The sequence below is a fragment of the Polypterus senegalus genome, chromosome 12, assembly GCF_016835505.1.
Source record: "Polypterus senegalus isolate Bchr_013 chromosome 12, ASM1683550v1, whole genome shotgun sequence".
NCBI lineage: Eukaryota > Metazoa > Chordata > Cladistia > Polypteriformes > Polypteridae > Polypterus > Polypterus senegalus.
In genome coordinates this window covers 113066795-113089951 of record NC_053165.1, presented here as the reverse complement: position 1 = coordinate 113089951, position 23157 = coordinate 113066795, and the positions used below count along the sequence as shown (strand labels likewise).

Genomic DNA, 23157 nt, shown 5'->3' with positions numbered 1-23157 from the left:
TATAAAATGTCTTAGTCTGACTTTCAATCTCTACCAGAATCTATTTTGAATAATTAGGAACATGTTTAGATCCTGCTATGAACTACATTAAAGAAAATGCTTAAAATGTCTCTCATCATTCAATTGTAAAAACTTCCAAAAAATTAAATTCAGAAACCAGCAACATTTAATGATTTAAATTTACAAAATGTTATCAAACCTTAAATCTTTAAAATTTCAGTATTTTAGGATAATGTCTGCTGCAAGCAATATAAAAGCAAAAAATAAAATTTCAAAAGATACAATTGTTGACATTTTATCTGAAGTCAATTAAAACGTCAAACCATGGTACATTCAAATTTTTAACAAAGTGATATGAGAATTGCATTTTTTAAAGTTTAACAGAAACAAGTGTTGACTTTTACAGGCATGTGATCATTCGCTTGGAATTTTGCAATGTGTTGCATAGAAAAAAAATGTGAAGCTAGGGTGGCTTTATGATTTTATGACTTTTAATATGTTTGTCTGCCATTTTTCAAATGCCTTTTTTGTTTTTTCTTTCCTTTGTTTTGTGTGTGCAAAAGTCATTTACTTAATTATTTTTTCATTTAAATTTATTTTAAGGGTTATAAAAATGTATCAAGTCATAATGTACCTTCCTATTGCTTTTAACTCCATTTTGTGGTTTTATTGCTGTGATTCAGTTGCCAACTGGTGGGGGGCGTTGTCTCATGTGGCATCATTAGTGCAACTCTATAAAAGCTTGCATCTCAGATCTCACCGGCTCCAAGATTCTGTTAGTTGGTTTTATCAACTAACCTGTTGGTTAGATTTGTTCTATTTGGTATTATTAATTTTAGTACCAACCCTTACTTGTATTTATCATTTTCCTGGTTCATGTTTCCTTTCTGCTTCTGCCTAGTTTTATGCCTGGCAGAACATGGAACAATGTTTGTATGCCTTGGTGGTGAAGTGGTTACTACCGCTCCTTCACACTGCTGTATCTCAGGTTCATATCTCATGCCTAGTTGCTAATGATGTGGACATACATGTTTTCTCCAAGTCTTTGTGGATTTTCTCTGTGCATTAACAGCTTTCCTCCCAAATACTGTCATGAATGCTTGGTTAGTTTGTGATCTTAAATATATGCTGAGTGGGTTTGTGTGTGAGTTGGCCCTGCAACGGAATAACACCTCACTTAGCCAATGACTGATTCCTGCCAAATACCTGTAATATTTAATTAATATTTTTTTTTCTGAGCTGAATATATTTTTCTCAGAACTCTGTTTAACTTTCACTGATGTGTTGAATGCCATTGGACCTTATGAAATTATTGTTTTAATGTTGTTTTGAAGAGTTTACATTTGATTCAACATTGCCACAACATCATTTTTTTATATAATGGTCACTACCACTTTGCAGAAACACTGCTATAACATACTGACCTGTTACTATTGGGTGTAGTCACGTGATGATTTCATCTGCATGACCATATAAAGGCTACCACTGTGAACAACACATTGTTCAAGAATGCGGATTTCACTTATAAAGTCTGTTATTGTGTTTTTAGAGATCCTTTGTATAACAAAACTATTGCAATGATTTTTTATTTGCTGTCTTTTGATAATCATTTTGGGTTTGGTGAAAGATAAGCTTTAAACATCTGTACTTCTTCTTTAGCTACCCTTTTGACATTGCTTCTCTATCTCCGAGCCAATATAAATTTTCAACAACTGAAATAGTTTCCAGGAAAGGCAATGGCCTCCCATAATTAATAGGTGGATAACCCAAAAAAATTGGATCCAACACTGTATTTAAATGCAGCACACTTGCATTACTTTGTATCCATTGGGATAAACATATTACTCCACTTTTTCCAGCTACATATTTCATTTTTCTGCTAGCTAACTGGTTGGTTTTGCCTGTATTCCAAATACTCCAATCTATCACAGATTTCTGGTTTTCTGCATTAGATGGTGTCTTTGATTTCCACCATATTCAAGCCCTGATTGAACAGCACTGACAAACATGTCAGCCATACAGAATTAAAAAAGCTTCAGGTTTACATGTTTTAAAATAGAAGAATCAGATGTGCTTTAGACTCTCAATGTGAAGAGACTAATAAAAATCCCAGACCTGATGTTATTATGCCAGTAGTGTTAAGAGAAAAGAAAGATATTTATTTATTAATGTTTATTACACAACATTCCACAGACAGTGCAAACTGGAAAAGTACTGAAGACAGGAAGGTTACAAATGTGAATCCAGTCCACAAGAATACAGACAAAACAGTAATTACAAACCAAAAAGTCTTACTTACAGTATATACCACACAAACTTGAGGAAATTATATTCAGAAATAAGAACAAGAGTACTTGTACAAAAATGTTATACTTCAAAATGAATGTGTTAGAGTTTTGAATGTGAACCTGAAGTAACTGAGAAAAGTAAAATATGCCCAAAAGTGAATTGATTCCTCTATAATATAAACATCTAGGCAATAATAACTGAGAAAGGCACACTTAAAATTGTTTATATTCTGTAACCATAAAGCTTATTTTATTGGCCGCGTTTACCATGCAGCAACACACGCTCCTGCTTCACTCACCGAGGGTCAGAGGCAACCCCTATGCCAGTCTTTCCAGCAACAGGTATGCATCAGAAGCACAATCTCAGTTAGCATTTTTCTACCAAACATGCAAACTGTACTAGTAATCTGTTATGCAAGATACAGGTGTCAGCTTAAGGGCTCAGCAAATGCTGTGTCCGCAGTCTGTGCCCCCAGGCTTGGTTGTCAGCGCTGCCGTCGCCACACATGGAGCTCCTTTTATACCGGCTACTGCAAGTAGCAATGACAACTGTCATTCTTGTCTCACAGCAGTCTGCATGAGTTTTGTATGTTCTCCCCATGTATTTACGGATGCCCTTTTCACCATGCTGCTACTCAGTGTGAATCTTGCTCTGTAGGAAAAGTAAAACAAAAACACAGAATGCAATAAGCAAAAAGTAAGCTCCATTTAGGAAAAAATAATCACATGAGGTGAGAGCACATCTGTCTGTTATTACAAGCCATGGCAGAACATAACTGTTGAAAGAATAGAATTGTAGAGACAAATGTAGAATAATAAGCAGAATATACTTGGTACTGGGAGTTTGTTGGGTTGTCATAAGTCCACCCATGATGACAGCTGTGAGCAGACAAGTGAAAAGGAAAAATGTTCATACATAAAGAAAATAATTCCAATAATCTGTGATAAAATATTTATTGCTAGATTCCTTTCATTATAAAAAGTATGCCTCATAAACATGAAAGGCATATTTTCCTAAACTAAAACCTCTGCTACTTCCTAGTGGACATATTTGATTAGTTTTGTGGCTTTGTCATTTACCTCTAGACCTGTGTATCCATTAGTCCTATTGTAAGCTGCATGAACAGACAACACATTTTTAAAATTAAAAAAAAACACAACACGTTAGAACACAATTCTATGTGGCAATCTACCATGATTGTATACCTAAAAATCAGCAAACTTGTGGAAACAAATCAATTAGTTAATAGAGTACAGAAAAGTGAGAAATACAATACTTGGTTGGGTGAAACTGATAGTAGGTTGGTCACCAGGTGGAAAATATGATAGCCATGCATACTGTCTTCTGGGGCCTCATGCATAACGCCATGCGGAGAATTCACACTATAACATGGTGTACGGACAAAAGCGGAAATGTACGTACGCACAAAAAAATCCAAATGCATAAACCTGTGCGAACGCCAACTTCCATGTTCTTTCACTACATAAATCCCGGTCAGCGTGAAAAGTAACACACGTGCATGTGTCTGCTGTCCTGCCCCATCTCCTCCCAGAATTATGCCTCTTTGAATATGCAAATCAATATAAATAGCCTTTAAGCTCAGCATTCTGTGAAAAGGCAATGGCAAAAGCACAGAGAAAATTTAAGAATTTCAGCGAATACCAAGTGGAGAAAGGAAAAAAACGTACTACTTGTTTGTTTAAACAGTGGTATAAACAACAAAAGAAAGTTGATCGAGTGACATAGAGTGTCGGAGAAACTCGAAAGCTCAAGTTCACAAAGTCGCACAGTGCCCAAAATAAAAAAGTTGTCAGACATCAAAGTCGCCATGAAAAGGCGAGTCGTAGTCCACCGTCTGAGTGTCACATGAAAGCTTATTAAGGTACAGAGAAAAAAAAAAAATAGGCACACAGTAGGGAAAAAAAATCACAAAATGTCAACTTTAATCTCGAAATTTCCACTTTAATCACATAGTTTATTTTGTCATTAAAGTAGAACATCATAAACTTCATCATAAAATCGTTTAATCTACTAGTTTCTCAAATCCCATCGTAACTAAAGTAGCACGTTAAATGCTTTCTTTTGCATTTGATCTTCTGTGTGCTCAATGTGTGTGAATCACTATGTGCTTCTTAAACGGGCTTTCTCTTCCTCTGACAGAACACAGAATCAATTACATTTGTTATATTACAGATCTCTGAATAATTAAAATACTCAGATGTATACTTGATATAATTTTCATGATGATAGGAGTTAAAGCATGTTATTAAACATGGGAACATGGCGTCGCAGTGATTGTTCATGCTTCACGCAAGATACTCGCTGCGCTGTGTGCGACCTTCGATGAAATAATTTATTGCTGCAGTACTGTCTCTTTCAAACATACTAACCTCCAATTCCTGTCCTTCCTTTTCTTTCTCCAAGTATCCAATCGCCACACAATCAGTTCTGTAACAGACGCTAAGCCATCTGTAAGCTTAGAACGCCAATTCTTCAAAACTTTTAAAGAATTTGAAATATCTTCATAGTACATGTTTAATTATTCCATCCATCTATCCTTCCCTTGTCGCGCCAGACCCAGCAAGAATACAACGCGAGGCAGGAACAATCCATGAACGGAGAGCCAGCTCCTCACTAGCGCTGCGGCACCGTGGCCTCATATGTTTAATTATTAACAATATACTGTAGTCTATTTACATTAAGTTATAAAGTTTTATCTGTATAATATAATAAACATAATTTGCTGCATTTCATCTTAAAAATGATATTGTCATCATATGTAAATACGCACTTTATAAAGTGGCTCAGGTTGTGCAATATTATAACTATCACAAGTTTATAGTGAGGTAATTATACTTATAAGTAGAAAGCGTTCTACAAGGAGCAACTGATGTACTAATTGAGTGTGTTATTAGTTCTTGGGATGAAACTCTTTCTGAACCGCGAGGAAAGGCTCTGAAGCATTTGCCGTATGACAGTAGTTCAATAGACAGCATGGCTGAGGCAGCGTGTGCTAGATGCTATATACAAATAATTCACTTTTCAGTCAGCTGCTGCTGTGATTCCCCACTCTGATACAGTGATACAAATACTCCAAGTGGTGCAATGAGAGTAATATGGAAAAGGATGATCCGCTGTGGCAACCCTTAACAGGAGCAGCTGAAAGAAGCAGAAGAAAAAGGTGCAGTGAGAGTAACAACACTAAAGCAGCTATGGTATTTAGAATAGTTTCACCATTCAGTGGACCATAATATTGTTACAGGTTAATTACAATCAGATGCATTAAACTAATAAATAGTATGCGGTTAAATTCAGTGTATTTATAAAGACGCGTCAGGGATGTGGATCTAAAAAAGAAAAGGAAACCACGCTGGAACAGTAGCACTACTTTGACACTGGGTGCCGCCAGTTTGCAAAACCGAGCGGAGAACTTGCATACGCCAGGTTTTGAGCTACCGTGAAAATGTGCATGGCTTTACGCCAAGTTTAGGTTTTATACATCGGGATTTGAACGTGGAAACGTTCGTACGTAACATTTTTGTGCGTACATACCGTTTATACATGAGGCCCCTGGTCCCTGATAATATTCTAAATGTGTTTTTCTTTGACCAACAATGCCCTACATCCAACTTTATTTTGATACCCACATATATATTGTAAGAAAGAGCACCCATATACTGTAATTCAAAGAAAACGTGAGTTATAAAAGCATTAAAAGACTAGAAAAACATTGTTGCAGACATGAGTCTCCGAACAGACAACTCAAGATGGCAGAACTCCCATTGATAAGGACTTCCGGCAGCAGGAAGAGGCGGGTCCAGGGAGGTGGACACCGGAAGTGCCTTCATGGGTGTTCAAGCTGTCAATCTGCTGGTTTGTTGAGGGAGGAAGATATAAAGTGGTTGTCAATACTGCCTTCTTGTGTTCCAGCAGGAAATTACCATTATCTGAGCCTTTAAACTGTTCCCAATGCGTACGCATGTGACAATATCAATAACAGTGTCACCAAGAGTATCGATCATGCTGGTGTTCTGTACACCAAAATATTGTGGATGTTAAGTTGCTTTGCAGTTGACTATGTTAGAGCAAGTAGGGTAATTATTTGATTTTTTTTCCAGGTCTATTATCTTCATATGTAATTACTTCTTGTTTTCTACAATGTGTTTATTTTGATGTTAGTAACTGTCAACCAATCAGTGTCTTGTGTAATGCTTTAGCACTCATGATGGAATTTTATTAAGAAAATGGGATTAGCCTCCAATATCCATTTGCTAACTTCATTATTTTCTTTTCAACATGTTAAGTTTTGTAGGTTGTGTATCATGCTGGCACAGTGATTAGAGCTGATGCCCCCCATCTCTGGTTTCTGGGTTCAGTTCCTTGGATGTCTGTATGCAGCCTCTTGATGCTATACATTTATGCATACTCCCAGCGTGGCACTACAAGCTCCTATGCCCTATATGGCATTAATTCTACCTGCATTTCCTAATTCTTCACTAACTGCTTCAAACCTGTGATTTAACCAAGAAGTAAATCATAATGACCAGCATGGCACCATCATTAGCACTACTGTCACACCATTATGTTAAAATCCCAGCCTGGTCACTGTGCTCTCTGTGTGTTGAAATGGGTCTTCTCCAAATGTTTCTCTCACATTCCAAAGACACACAACTTAAGCAGACGGGTAATTCTAAATTAACTGGATGTGATGGAGTGTTCTTATATTGTAATATGAGGGTCTAAACATATCAGAGATAGATAGATAGATACTGTACTTTGTCCTAACTGAAAATTTAGCGATTTCTTAGGGTGTGCAAAATCTGTGCCATGTTTGCTCTTTCTCTCTGTGCCTAGATGTGTTGTTTCCTCACACATCCCGTGATGTTAGGTGAGTTGCTGTCTCTCTGTTACCTTAGTGCATCTGGATGCTTACCCTGTGGTGGAATGGCATTCTGTCCACGTTTGATTCCTGTTGTATATCTGAAATAGCCAGGGAAGTCTCCAGCTCTACACACCCCTGCAAAGGATAAAACTAGTTTAGAAAATGGATGGCATTTTCTTGATTTCAAAATAAATTTTTGCTCTTGTTTACTGTGTTGTTTTCTGTTACAGTAAGTTTAGAGATGTGTCTTTTTTTAGACTTTATCAATTTTTTTCGGGAATATTATTGTTTCTTTTAACTTACTTATGTATTTTCTGTACAAGGAAGCCACCATATCCATTGTTAGAGATTCCAGTTAAGTCTTGATTATTTGTGAGATGTGAGACTATGGAATCTTTCTAAATAAAAAAATGTAAACATTACCCCATTCTCAGAATGCTAGTCATGTGCAGTAAATTGTATTTTTATATATTATATTTAGTTGTTTACTTTTCATAATTGGGACATGGCAGGTGCTGCCCAGACAAAAGTTGGCATGCACCCTCTGAAGAACTGAAATATCTCTGGGAACAAAAGTTTTCGCTACCAATTCAATACCTTGTTAGGTAAAGTGGTGACCATACATTTCAGTGAGCTAATTTGCTGACTGGTGCTGGTCAGTGTATTGCACTCAGTAATCTTCAGACAGAACTGAACAGAAAAAGGGTGTACGATGAAAGAGTCACTATTTGAGAAATTCCAACTGGGTGAATGTTAGTTAGAAATGATAACCACTGGCAGCCATACATGCCAAAACAGTCTAAATGTGTCTAGATGATGGTATCACAACATAAGCAAATCGCAGTACTGGCTGAAGTGGGAAAAAAAAGAAGAGATGGCAGTACACCTTGTTGGTTCCCCTTGGAGGTTCAACAAAGCACTGACATATTCATGCTGCCATTAGAAATGCAAAAGCTCAGTTAAAGGACAGATGTTTTTCTTAAATACAGTTTAGGATTAGGACAAAGTGCCAGTATGCACCGGTACACATACATTAACTGCAAGGACCCCAGAAAGCATAATGGGGAAGTGCCAGTCACATATATTGAATATCGTCACATAATGTTTCCCAGAAGTGATTTACTTTGAATTTTTTACAATGTGATTGGCTAGTTAGCTGATTTCCTCAAGGTACTATAATGAGTCAGATGCAGGGATTGAACTTGTAGCCTTAAGACTTTAATTCCAGATCCTTAGCCAATCGTCCAGAGTGCCTAATAAAGAGCTAGAAAATCATCAGGGCCATCTTTTCATCAAGATTTTCAGAATGATGTTCTGAATATAATTGTGCCTGGTTCAAGGCCAAATCTCAGCTTGCTTAGCGTAAAAGTTATTCCCTTTTCTGAACAATGGACAATCTTTATTTCTGCTCTCTGAGAACTGCAACAGATGCAATGAATGGACTCTCCCCTTATTTCAAGGCTGAAGAGTCCAATCCTGCATGAATAACATTTAATATAGGGGCTTATTTGCTGTGTATGCTGGAAACTATCCTGGTAGCATCATAATTTAGCCAATAACCAACCCGGAATTGGCACCACTCAATCACTGGACTCACAGACACACCCACACTGGGCCAATTAACTTACCGATATTGACGTTATATTGCTAAGTTAACAGCATGTCAGTACACGGCGATATAGGGAAGAAACAAGATTTCAATATAGTGTCAAGAATATAATGTAGGCTGCGCAGTAAAAAAAAAAAAAACTGCCTCAGTAATAAACATCCACAGCCGCATAACCCAGTGAATTAACAAGTTCTGATTCCACGTCATTAGTCTGAATAACAGCCCGAAATGAGATGGACAACACAGAGCGCGCACCAAACAAGGCTCCGCAGGCTGCCAGGGTCTGACACAACTGAGAGTAAAGTTATTATGGTCTCGGGCGCTTTTTCGTGAGCATCGTCAAGCAGCGGATCAAAACGCAGAAGGCTTCAAATTGTCATGTTGCGGATTTCTTCTTTCCTCTTCGTTGCCCAGTAATTTTACTTTGTAATTCCGCCCTCGTCATACATATTTATTCCTGTACGCTGTGCCGTCGTAAGTGTCCTAATTGTATTCTGCATTAAAAAGAAGGGAAAATAGGACATCAATATTGATAAGTCCGTAATCACCGAAGCCTGGCAGCAGGGATTCATCACTTTCTCCGGAGAACAAAATCGAGCAAACAGGCGGCTCTTTCTGGATGTTCGATTCTCTGGAGTGATCACCCGTCACTCAGACTGATGGCCTGATCACACGTAACGAGCCAGGTGATGGCAACAACATTGGCGTGGTCCCACTCGAATCCCTTCTGTTAGCCGGTCCTTGCTAAAGGTTTTTCACCGATCTGTGACCGAACGAGTCATGTCTATTTATTTAGAGAAGTTTATTATATTTTGTTTCCGTCTATTTGCGGTTTGCCACAGCAATTATTCCTAGCTGCCCATTGCGCCCAGATGTTTGGATAACATTAATTATTCATAAACAGCTATCAAGGATGGCCTAATTGTAAACATTAACAAACGTGTAGTGCCGGTCGTAACCAAATCGAACCGTTTCGAGCCAATGACGCAGCGCGTCCACCGGTACTGCACGCATAGGCTGGCAGGCACGCACGCACGCACGCACACACCAGAGTCGTGTTCAACCCTTAATAGCCGCGGCCGCTCTAGCGCTAATAACCAACAACCAGTATTTCGGTCTTGCCGCTTGTCCCCCGTTAAAACAACAAGTACATACAATCGAAAGGGGGACGTGTAAAAAAAAAAAAAGTTTAAAGCTTCACTGATGAAGGCGGTCTACAGACCTCATCGCGCCAAACTCCTGGTTGCTTTTGCGCGGGCTCCATTTCAGTCGGCGCGTCATGCATGTGGTTTTCTCCCAGGTCCGAAGAATTCATATTTATTCGCCCAGCTTTGAGTTCTTTATTTCAGTCGGCTGGCGCCGTCCAACAGGTAATGTTTGGATTTGTTATACATTATATTATAGTCAAAACGTTTCTCTTTTGCCATTGTGACAACACGCGATCTGTGAAGTAAAACTAACTTGTCTTACCAGGAAGGTCAAGCTCAGTACTGTATGACGCAGTGGCTATAAAATTTTGTTCCTGACACTTTCTCCATTAATAACCAATAATAAAAAAAAACGTTGGCGTGATTTTAATTGTTGCATTTTTTTTAACAACCAGCAAAGCAGTAATCAAATTCAAAGCAAGCCAACAGATGACCAGGCTAATTTAGATCTCATTTGTACCTGTGTCTTTCATACAGTATTTGTTTCAAATAAAATTCCTTAAAAGATAAAAAATGAAGGTCCACAAAGCATTTGGAAGGTGATCTAAGAGAAAAAAATCTATAATTTCTGGAAATGAGACTGATGTGGTGAATGATGCACGTCCTAAAATTAAATAACAGGTTTCATTAACACTTGAATAAAAAATTGTTTGCAGTGAAAATGGTGGCCCTCAAGGACTGTTTTAGTCAGATCTTAGTATGTATCTACTTTAATTAAAGGTCAAGTGTTTGTGTGTCTGTGTGTGTCCATCTGGATGCTATCAAAAACGTTTGCCTTGCTTTTACAAATCCTGTACCAAATGGCATGTGACAGAGACATAGCAAACATACAAACACGCTGCACTGCAAACATTAAGGCCGAGGTCTGTGCTGATTTCTTAGATTTCAGCCTGTCTTAGACTAGTAGCACAGTACCATGACTGACTTTAGGGTTTAGCGCTGTTGCAGTGTGTCCCAGAGCTCTGGACTAGCAACAGTGCAAGTCTAAGTAAAATTGCAAGTGTTTTTCTGGGAGTCAGAGAAGGGGAACAAAGTTCTGTACTAATTTACATCACGTTGTGAGCTGGTTTAAAAGACAGTACAGTAGGTAATGTTAAAAAATTAATTCTGCACTCATCAAACAAACTTTTGATGGACATGGAAAAGCACTGTCATTAAAAATATGGAGACTGTATATTATATCTGGACTTAAGCATAGTGTAATACTGAATCAAATATTTTGAATTCAATACAACAGAAAAAGGCAAGTGATGCATGGAAATAATTACATTGCAGAATATAAGAAATAGAAAAATACAGATCAACCTACATTTAACCAGTTTTGTTCAGTAAAACGAGGCAAAGTCTGTGTCCTTAATTAAAAAACTGCTTGGCAGCCAATTCGGGAAGTGTGTAATGAAAGATGCTGCCGGGTTCTTCCATGCTGTATTCTGTTGGAGTCATGGAGGTATCAAATCTAACTGTATTTTTCATATGCATATAGTGCAACTTGTAGTGAAATGTTTAGTTCTAGAAGCTCAAGAAATATATCTATATAGTGGACCCTTGACTTACAAACTCAATTCGTTCGCAAGGGCTGGATGTAACTCAAGTTGGTTGTAAGTTAAGACTATTTTTCCTATAAGAAATAATGGAAATACCCATAATGCGCTCCGAACCTCCCACAGCAACACTTACTTAACCTTTTCATAATAAAAAAGGGTTGTATAATGTGCATAATTTACCAAAACACCAATAATTTTTCTAATGTACTAACCAAAAAGTTTTAAAAAGTGCCTACCCTACTAGAAACAACAATTTCATACTGTACTCACCATTTAATTTGACATCTTTGGGCTGCAGGAAGGGAGGAGGAGAAAAATGAAATGTAAGGTGGTTATTGTTTAGAAGGAGCCTCCTTATGCAAATCTTTTCTTTGTAAAATTGTCGAGATGGTGGATTTCGACATGCTGTACATATTACTGAGATCGGTCACGAACGCCACTCTCATATTTCCGCACAATTTCCTTCTTCGTTCCGATTGTGATCACTGTTTCTGAAGTTAATAATGACAGTAGTCGAGCACTCAGTTTAAAGCTGGCCGTGTTGCGAACTGCTGTAATAATACACTCCAAAGCAAGCCGGTGCTGACTCAGCCTGATGACATCATCATGTGCCGCTCCAGCCCGCTAGCTAACATCCCTTAACAATCGCTTTCTTTACCTTCATTACCTTCTCCTTCTTCCTTAGCAATTATGCGTCTTGCTTGCCATGGTCTTAGTGAATTATACTGTATATATAGATAAATCACTGCACTGACCGAAATTACGTCCACAAACACATGTATCTGGGCTCCGACTGACACTTATGAACGCTCTCGGCTGTTTGTTTACAATCGCAAAAGCGGATACACGTGACCGCATTTGGGTCGTAACGCAAGATGTTGGTCAAAAATCAAAACAAAAATTTTGGTCGTAAATCAAGTTGTTAGCATGTCAGGCCGGTCGTATGTCAAGGGTCGACTGTACTAATAAAAGGCATAGCCCTCACTCACTCATCACTAATTCTCCAACTTCCCGTGTAGGTGGAAGGCTGAAATTTGGCAGGCTCATTGCTTACAGCTTACTTACAAAAGTTAGGCAAGTTTCATTTCGAAATTCTACGTGTAACGGTCATAATTGGAACCTACTTTCGTCTATATAAACAGCTATAGTCTGCAGATCGGTTGCCGTGTGAGGCGGAGTTGTGCCTGCCCATATAAGGCCTTCCGTCAGCAGCTATCCAATAGACACGCTGCTGCAAAATATTCGCGGGTCAAGGACTGTGCTAACAATTGAGAAGGCAGCAAAAGAAAATGAAGTGAGTGACGCATACAAGCATATTCATAAGTGCAGCTACTGCGGAAACAAAGCAAGTTTAAATTAAGTTCATAGACAGGTTGCCGCTGGCGTTTGTCTTGCCTAAGACGAATACGATATTCGCGAGATACAAGTTTAAAGACAGGACACGGTATAAACGAGACTTTTCATCACTTTTTAACGGAGTTAAAATTGCTAGTGAAGGACTGTGCTTATGCAAACTAAGATGAGATGGTCAGGGATAGAATAGTGTTTGGCACAAACTCAGCAAAAGTGCGACAGAAACTTTTAAGTGGCGGGTATGAGCTGACATTACATAAAGCCGCGGACATTGCGAGATCACATGAGATAGCACAAGCACAGCTGAGAAGCTTTGATGCATGTACTCCAAGCGGCTCACGTGAACTGACTTTGCAGGACTGGGAAAGGTAAACCCATGCATGCAGTGTGTGATGTCTCAGACACACTACTTCTCCGCTGCGAAGCGCAGATATTTTGATAGTATATCATAAAAACAACAACCTCCCTGCCCCCAAAACACACATTAGAAATTTTGTCTTTGCGAGTGTCCTTCAGATCTGATATGAAATCTCTCACAATATGTATTATGTAGAGCTTATACTCTACTGAGATATTTGCACTGTGATGAGATATTCTCTACGAATATTGTCCAGCCTATGTCTAAGCATTTCATACACTTTGCTGATTAATTTGGGTGTTTGAAAAAGCTGTGCGCATAATGAATGATAGGTGTCAACTCTTGTGTTACTGCATTATCAACTGTGATGAATGGTCGGGGCCCTTTACTGGCCGGGACGCCTCCATTATCGAAGAACCAGCAGAGCAAACATGCAGAGGGCACTACCTCCCCTGGAGTGCTAGATGGCAGCCCCTTGGGGCAGTAGTGCCTTGGATTCCCACAGGGGTTCATTTGAGTTGGAGTTCGGCACAGCCCTTTGGGATCCATGGGTGTCGCCAGGAGCTGCGGAGCTCTATTATGTTGGGCTGCTTACACACCCAGGAGTACTTCTGGATCATGCTGATGGACCATCTGGAGTGCCCCCAGGTGTAGCAGTAAAGTATCTGTCTCAGTTCATTCAAAGAGCCAGAGTCTAGAGGAAGAGGGATAAAGCTTGCTGGAGGAGGAGTGGAGGTGGAGAGAAAGAAGAGAAAGCAAAGAAAAGAAGTGCTGTGTGCTGCTTTATTTGTGCAGTGTATTGTGCTCTTTATTGGGAAGAGTTTCCCACAGCTAAATAAAAGCCTGTATTGTGCTGGAACTTGTGCCTGGTGTCTGTCTGTGTTGGGTTTGGGGAGCTGGACGCCCCCTGGTGTCCCCATTACATAATTGGAAAATGAGATACATACAAAATAGTAATGTTTCATATATGTTTCTACTCAAGTGTACCTCTTGTCATCATTACATTCGATATACTTTCCATAGATCTCAGGGCCTTTTCATACACTCAATGTGAATAACATTTACAGTAATGACACCAACACTCACATTGACCTAATATAGCTTAATGACTGCAATTTTTTTATTAAGTTTAGATGAGGGTGATCTTTTTTCCTGTGCTCTGTCCCTTTAAATTAAGAGAAATATGTAGCTGCATGTTGTTAATTGAGATAGGATGAAACATTAATTGACAGGGCTTCACAATTAACAGGCAATCAGACTGACAGCTGAGCAAGCCAAGGAGAAACTTGAGATCAAAACAAGACTAGCTGCAGATTAGTTAAACTTGGGATTGAACTACTTGTGCTATTCAGTGACACAGCACTTAGACATGATGGGCAGCTCCTCTTAGTATCATACTATGTGGTCTAGTCTTGATCTTCTGCAAACATGGTACTTTGCTTGTATGGTTCAGTGTACTATCTCAAATACACTACTACTGACCCTGTTAGACCCTGAGTTAGTTGGTCATCTGTTGGTTTTCTTTGTGTCTTTTTATTGCTTAGTTGCTTGTTAAGGCAAAAAATAATAATAATTAAGCAAGTCAACCATAAGTAAGCCAAAGTCATTTTGATAAATTAGCAGCAGTAATTGGCTACTAATTAAAGAAGTAGCAAGAACACAAATCTGTAGCTACTACAGCCCTCCAGGATCTGAATTTGACACCTCTTGTCTAAACCGAGGAAGTTCAAGTTCAGTCCTGAATGGTAAGTGGCTTTGGGTTTTTGCTCCAAAGCAACTGCCTAATTAGAAGCCAATACCTGACAGTAACAGGATTTATTTAATTGTATGGCTGGTTTCTGTATTATTCTGTTACATTAGATCATTCCTGTATTGAACATTTTCTTTTTCTGGGGGTGTCAACCAAATGATTTGTGAATGGGAGCATGTTAGTAATTCTCTGTCCTTCACTTTTTTACTTCTTTAATTTCTTTTTAAATATTTTTTTAAACAAATACAGTACCTCATGATGAATGCAGAAGGCATGCAAATGAGAGCAAATTTTTATTGTTAACTGCTGCTTTTTTGTTATTTCCTTCTTTTTGTTAATTGCCAACTTGTTAATGAAACATGGAGTAATTCAGAACTGAAACTGGTGCTGTTTAAGGCAAAAAAGCAGAATAATATTTGGGAGTCTTAAAGGAATACTCCACCCAAATATGTATATTTTTATGTTACTTATAACATGTAGTTTGCAGTGTTAGCTTTTAATCTCATGCAGAGCAGGGATATGAAAAGTTAATGATATAATCCAAGCCAACGGTGACCAGTTCTGTATAATAGCAAAAGATGTGAACATGTAAATGTATAAAATCAAAAAAATCTCATATTACTCATGTCGCATAATCCACCTGTAAATTATAGAGTTGTTTCCTCAAACAGTGCAAACCCATGTTTTTTTTTTCAAAAATATTCTTAAAAATGTATTTCCATAAAAAAAACAGTGCACATCATAAACAAGAAATGCAGGTCACATGTGAGAGCCCTTTTGAATTGACTCTTTGGCCAAGACTGTTATCTTCAAGCAAAACAAACTTTGAATCACCAGTTAACCTAAAATCTATTCAGGATACCGGAAGAACTTCGGGTGCCTCATGAAAACCCACATACTATTGACCTTGGGGGTTAGTGTGCCAACTCCATACAGATAGTGGTCAGGCAGGGTCCCTGGAACAGTGAGGCACTATTACTAACCACTGTACCACCCTGATAATTAAGAGTCATTTCTTAATCAAAGCATATGTTTGAGAGCAACCAATTAGTGATGCGGTAACAGATTCAGAGCCAAAAATTTACAGTTTCTGCTCTGTGCAAAAAATGACCTCTGCGTTAGTAGTGCAAGTTAGTGTGTTTTAGTCATCAGAATTTGAAATCAACAATTCAATTTTAGCCAACAATTTTAGGAGGACGAATTCAGTAATTTGCCCAAGCTTTATCACTTCATATCTGAACCTGCTATGCAGTTAGTCGAGAAGTTTTTCTTAGCATAGGAATGGGTCTGTAAGTAATGGAAATAAGCCATAAGACTGAATCCACTGTCAGAGATGAGTGGTGATTGTTTGGATGTTGTTGTCTTCACATCTGAGTCAAGATTTACATGTAAAGGAACTATCCACTTTTAGCAAATTGATATGTAGTATTTTAGCTGCCAAACTCCTGAAATTAGTAAGCCTCACTTTTAAAGGCGATTCATTTCAAATAAAGAGCACTTATTAGGTACAAAATCAATAAGGATGAGTCTACAAAAAAATAAAAGCTGTGTATGTTCTTCATAGTCACAGGGGTTGGGAATGTGGGAGTGCTGTCTTTTCTTGTAGTGCTTTTCCCCACAAATCATTCTGTTAATGTAAATCCTGTTGCTTTGAAAATGATTAGTTTATCCCCGTGTTACCATCAGACTCTAATTTTCCTAAGGATGTTACTCTATGTAGGGCCCTCTTGGTCACTGCTGTGTTCATTTATAGATCAGTATTCCTGCTCAAATGAGAAAATATCATATGCACTCAAAGATAATCCAAGAAGACAAAATGTACAAAAATATGACAGATTTGTGAAAGGGATTGTTGAGCATGAGAGTGTGAACACAAACTATAATTAAAAGGCTAATCCAATAAACATCATATGCCCTAAAAGACCTAGCTGAACATTTAAAAGACCTTACCTTTACCTGGAGTGCATGCTCCCATCTAACAAGCCCAGGTAACAGGTTGTCTTCCCCAATGATTCATGGGAGTTCAATTATGTTTAAGTGGGATTTTACTCTGCCCCCTAGCATTTTGGTAACCTCCTAACTCACTGGCAGGAGCTTCCTCACTCACTGGCTATTTAAATTCAGGACTTGTACAGCCCAGTACTGGTGCTTTAGTTTTTTAATTTGCTAAAAGTAATTTTTGTTATCCTTTGTGTATTTTGCTTAATACATTTTTTGATATTTTTTATTTATTTGTTTTGTTTAATTGGCAATACATTGGAACGATGGTAGCACTGTTGCCTTACAGTAAGGATTGTGAATGTTCTCTCTGTGTCTGTGTGAGTTTCCTCCACAGGTGCTCCAGTTTCCTCCCACATTCCAAAGATTTACAGGTTAGGTGAACTGGAAATACTAAATTGGTTTTGTGTCTTCACTCTGTAATGAACTGGCACCCTGTCTAAGAATTGTTCCTACCTTGCACCAAATGCTTGCTGGGATAGGTCCCAGCTTCCCCTTGAGCCTCCTCTGGAACAGTGGATTTGAAAGATAGATGGATCTTTTCTGTTTACTTATGTCAACATTTCAATTCTAGTTGATGGTAAAGGCACTATCTTCTACCATGTGACTTAAGAAGTGCTAATGATGATGATATCATCAAACTACCAATATAAAAGTTAGCAGAGCAGTATAGCAGGCACGGTAGTAAATAAAGAAAAAAGTACTCTAGTTATTCGTGATTAGTTAAGTAGTCAAAAAGTTCTTATTGCTTCTTTTCCACTTTATTCTTTGGATTGTGTATTGGGCTTCAACATTTTAGGCATTTACGATGTTCTGGTTTTGACTTTGGCACTTTAAAAGTTAAGAGTCTGTCTCCTTGTTTCCAGTGACCTCCCTGCATTAGTCAACAGAGTGTAACTGCAGACTGCAGTACCTATGAGGTCAGTCATGTAATGTCCAAACATCAGAAAATGCCTTCAACGACAGTCACGAAACACCCATCGCATTAGAGTATGATTAACATTAGGGCCCCGTTACACTATGGTTAAGATTAGGGTTGTGGGAGAGTTATTAAACTCAAAGGGTGTTTCGTGACTGACGTTGTGGGCATTACCTGACCTATGTCATAGGTATTGCATGCTGCAGTTAGACCCTTCTCACATTAATGGCAAGTAGTGCATTGTTCTGCCATTCCCAGCAGATACCCCAGTTTGCAAAAATCAAATAAGTAGTAAACTAGTATCAATAATTTAACAAACTGTTAAAATGTTTTAGCAAACTGAACTTAGTCAAAATTATAATTATTTTCCAGTTTCCATAATAAGCCCAATGCAGTTTCTTATCTAGAAAAAGGTTTGTTTTTTGAGCTTGAGAAACTTTCTTTGTGCCTGGTACCACTAATATGTTTCTGGGTTGCTTGGGCAGGCCCTTTGAACCCACAGTGTTTTGTTGTACCTTTGAACATGTTCTTGTGTGTAGCATGAACTATTCAGTTCCATCTTGGAACTTGCAGGATAGAACCATTTGAAGAAACCATTGTTTGAACTTTTAATGATGCATTTTAAAGGCTGTTTTGGCTTGTTCATCTCACCACATCGGAATAGTCCTCATCAGCATTATCATGAATCACATTGATTACTTTAGCACAGAACAATTTAGAACAAAAACTGGAAATTAAACATTTGGGAGCAATATCATTCTGATGAATTATATTGTATGTTCCTGGAATGAAATAGTGAACTGGTTGAGTGTTGACTGTTTTCTATTATCTGTACAGTGTGTTATTTACTGAATAAATATTCATTTGCATTTCTACTTTAAGTGCTCAATATTCAATGTATGTTGAAATACTGTCCAAAGATGGTTGTACTGAATGATAAAAAAATATGTTCATGTATCTGCAATTGGTGTGATTTTTTTCTGGCATTATTTGATGAAAGTTTAACATCATTGATGCTGGTAGGATAATATATTTTGAAACACAGCATCTGTACTTTGTTGTAATCTATCACATTGATTGGCAACCTGCCAACAGTGCTCCTTCCATTTTGCTCCAATGATCTTTTATCTACCTTGTCCATTGCCGGCATATTCATACCACTTAGCTGCTGTTAGAGGCAATGACATCTGCACTCCGTTTTCTCAACTCAGTTAGTTGATTCGAGCCAGGATGCTTCCCAAGACTTACTGTAGGTCACATATTCACTCCAATGTATTTAAGCAGAGGTGTAGCTGTCATAAGAGTTTTAAGTAGTGTTCTTTAAGTGCTTGATCATATCTCTCACTTGCTTGTGCTTTACACACACATTGCATGACTCCTTCTATGTCCTTCTCCTCAGAATGGCACTGCTGTTTCTCCTAGTCTGCAGACACTGAGCCCCACCCAAATATTCATGCTAAAAATGCCACTGCTCGTTTCATGTTTTAATCTATGCCCGTGTATTTTTTGGTCTGCTAGTTCTATCTTTTCAGTAGCAGCACATCATGATGTTTAGCTAAATTAAGTTTGCATGGATAGCTGAAATCTTATACAGCAATATAATGTGTTAGTTGCTTGTTAAGTGGGTGGGTGAATCATGTATACGTAATCAGGACACCATTAACCTTAACAAATAAGATGTGTACCAGGTAGAATGTCTTTCTCCAATACAAGTTCTAAAAAATAAAAAAAATTCCAATTAAATATAAATGCAAAGGTCATCTGGACAGTATGGAAGAGCTGTTTATTAATGGCTGAACTAACATAAACACATTTTCATTTTCCAAAAGACTGATCTGTGTTGTGTAACATATAACTTGCATAGTTTCAGTTCTGCTCTTGAATATTCTTCACAGAAAATAACTGTGACTTTATGGTAAGTTTACTTTTACCATGGCTTCAAGTTGTTTTCATGCTACTTTCTTGAAAATCCCTCCTTCAGTGCAGCATATCCTTATAACAGCTGTAGGTATGTCTGCTTCTACTGAAAAAAACTCCTGTTAGTTAAAGATGTAAACTAGATTTGCAGCATTCATCGTGACTGTTTCTAGCCTTCTTCACAGTGACCTGGTGTGCTGCTACCATTGCTTTCTTAAGTTACTCCTTCTGGCAGAGGGTGGAAGACATAGTGTTACTCGGTCTTTTCATTCTACCACAGCTATGTGCAGCACTCAACCATGGAGCATGGTTGCTGATAGGAGCACACAAGCACTGATCTCCACACACACAATACATTACATTCATGATATTACAGCTCTCTGAACAGTTTAAATGCTAAGATGTATACTTTATACATGCTTTAATTAATTTCATCATGAAATGTATTTAATATGAAGGCACAGTGGCAGAGTGGTAGCAATGAGCTGACGCCCCACCCAGGGATTGTTCCAGCCTCTCGCAAGATGCTTGCTGGAATGTGCACAACCTTTGATGAAATTATTTTTTGCAGCAGTACTATCTCTTTCCAATATACCAAACCCCAATTCCTGCCCTTCCTTTTCTTTCTCCAAGTAACCAATTGCCACACAATAAGCTCTGTAATAAATGTCAAACCATCTGTTAGAACGCAGATTCTTCAAAACATGTAAGGTACTTTGAAAAATCTTATTACATCCATCTATCCATCCAGGGTTGTGCCAGTCCGAGAAAGCATAGAGCTGGAAGGGGTGCCAGCTTATCACTACCGCTATGCCACCTTGTCCACACATTTAATTATTAACAGTATACATTATTTAAACAAAGTTGAAAATGTATCTGTATAATGTAATAGACATATTTTAATGCATTTCATCTTAAAAATGATATCAAGAGCTCCAAGAAGATAGCTCTTAGAAATTAAAATTGACTTAGAAGCCAGTCATCATCATCTGTAAATACCCACTCTCTTCTGTTGAAATGAATTCCTTTATTGTTATTTTATGGTACAGTGAGATTCAATATGTAAATCCTCCATAAACTTATTTTCAATAAAATGATAAAAACAATGAAAATTATGCAATATGAAAGCAGAAGTACAGTATACATGTACATGTACATATAGTGAAGATAGTGCAAATGGTTCATAAAGTGGCTCAGGTTATGCAATATTATAACTGTAGTGCAAGGTTACAATGAGGTATTTGTACTAATAAGTACAAACAGTTCTACAAGGAGCACTTGATGGACTGATTGAGTGCTTTTATAGCTCTTGGGATGAAACTGTTTCTGAACTTTGAGGTCCCTGCTGGAAGGACTCTGAAGTGTTTGCTGGATGGGAAAAGTTCAAATAGACTATGCGCATGACTGAGGCATCGTGTGCTATAAATGTTCTCCAGGGCTAGAAGCTGTATCCCGATAATCCTCTGCACTCTCAACACAATTCACCATAGAGCTTTCCAATCAGCTGCTGTACAGTTGTGATTTCACACTCAAATACAGTGGGTTAAAAAACTCTGAGTGGTGCACTGAGAGTAACAACGCTAAAGCAGCTATAGTATTTGGAATAATTTGGCCATTCCATGGACCATTATATCATTACACGTTGATTACAATCAGATGCCTTAAATTTATAAATGATATGCGATTAATTTCATTGTCTTTGATAAAGCAACGTCAGGGATGTGAATCTAAAAAAGAAAGGGAAACCACACAGGAACAGTAGCACTGCTTTGATGCTGGGTGCTGCCACTTTGCAAAACTGAGCAGAAAACATGTGTATGCAATTTGTTGTGCTGCCATGAGAATGTGCGTGGATTTACGGCAAGTGTAGTTTTTATTCATCGCGATGAAAGGGTGGAAACGGACGTATGCAACATTTTTGTGTGTACGTTCCGTTTATACCTGAGGCCCCAGGTCCTCACAAGTGTTCTTAAGAGGCATCATAGTCTGCTCCTACTCCTTCTGAGACACAGCGTAAGAGCACAGGGGAAAACCCATGGCTGAGACAGAAGAGCTTAAGATACCACAAAACATCTTTTTCTTTTTTTCAGGGGTAGACCGGAGGCCTGCATACGGAGGCCATGCCCAGGAAGGTCAATGAAGACACCTGCTACAGAATCGGTCCCATAAGGTATGTAGAAGGAGCAGACAGTACCACTTTTCTGGTCACATTATCCAAGACAACTACATAGAAGGATGCACAAGAAAAGAGCTAGACAGTACTGGTTTGGCCATTAATAAGCCAGGAACTCCACTGGGTAATGAATGTGCAATTTGTCTTCTGTGGGACCAGAAAAGACCATAAAGATAAAGTAGAGGGGTACCTTTTTTAACGTTTCACGTGTCAGGAAAAGTGAAATTGATGGTTAAGCTTAGTAGGCTAAATGTTCTGCCTTCTTCTGTTTTCCTAATTTTTGTTTCATCTTTCTTTCCCAGGCTTAATAAAATCCTCAAATCATTCTTTCTCATGGCTTGGTTGTGGCATCCTTTCTCATCCTTGTAGTCTCAGCATCCTGCAGTGGTAACACAGGTAACTATTTTCTCTGTTTGCAAATCATTTCTCTGTTGAGAACAGTATTGGCCAGGTTTCTTTAAAAAGGCACAACTAACAATGGTAGTCCTCAACTGTTCTTCTTTCTATTAAGCATTTGGGTATAAAGTGGTCTGAAAAAGAGACACTAGGATTAGAATGAGATTCAAAGTTCATGAGGTAATTTTTCTTTTTCTAATGCAGCACAATTCATCAAACTTTTCAAAATGTGTGCCATTCTTTGAATTTTAAAGAGAACCTCCAAATGTTTCAGGCAGCCTGTTGCTTTAAATGGATCAGATGTATTTTAAAAATGATTAATTTTAGGCCGTTACTCCAGGCATGCCATCCTACTGAAAAGTACACACCAAGGGAAAAAGCAGCAAATGTAACAGATGCATTTTAAAAGGGAGCTTTTGAACTCTCTCAAGGATCTCATTACTCATCTGACCCGGGGAAAAGCATGGAAGGGAGGGGAGCTATCCTCGAGAAAAGACCCGCGGCTCTAATTAGGTGTACTTTCACTTGTGGGAACTCTCTGCACATTGCGCCAGCTCTCATCTGAGTCATCTATCTGGGATTTACTCAACTCGAGGAAATAATAAGGGTCTAAGTGATACGAGCAAGGAAAATAGGAGAATGCTATCTGCTCAATACCTCAACCAGCATCCTTAGGGAGGTCTGCCTAGATGTAGAGTGGTAATGCAACCACAGAATGTGTGAAACTTAACAAACAAGGCTGGGCCAGTCATTCCGAGTCT

At 38.3% G+C, this 23157-nt stretch overlaps 2 long non-coding RNA genes across 2 annotated transcripts; one reads left to right on the top strand and one right to left on the bottom strand.

The window, feature by feature from the left end:
• Positions 1–2399: 2399 nt before the first annotated feature.
• LOC120541546 lies at positions 2400–9743 on the bottom strand. Its single transcript, XR_005636028.1, has 3 exons — positions 8800–9743; positions 7223–7306; positions 2400–2940 (listed from the first exon to the last, which is right to left on the bottom strand). It is a non-coding gene; the product is annotated as an uncharacterized LOC120541546 (long non-coding RNA).
• A 122-nt stretch (positions 9744–9865) lies between these two features.
• On the top strand, positions 9866–22390 carry LOC120541547. The gene is made up of 3 exons (XR_005636029.1): positions 9866–10150; positions 21918–21997; positions 22303–22390. It is a non-coding gene; the product is annotated as an uncharacterized LOC120541547 (long non-coding RNA).
• The last annotated feature ends 767 nt before the right edge of the window (positions 22391–23157 follow it).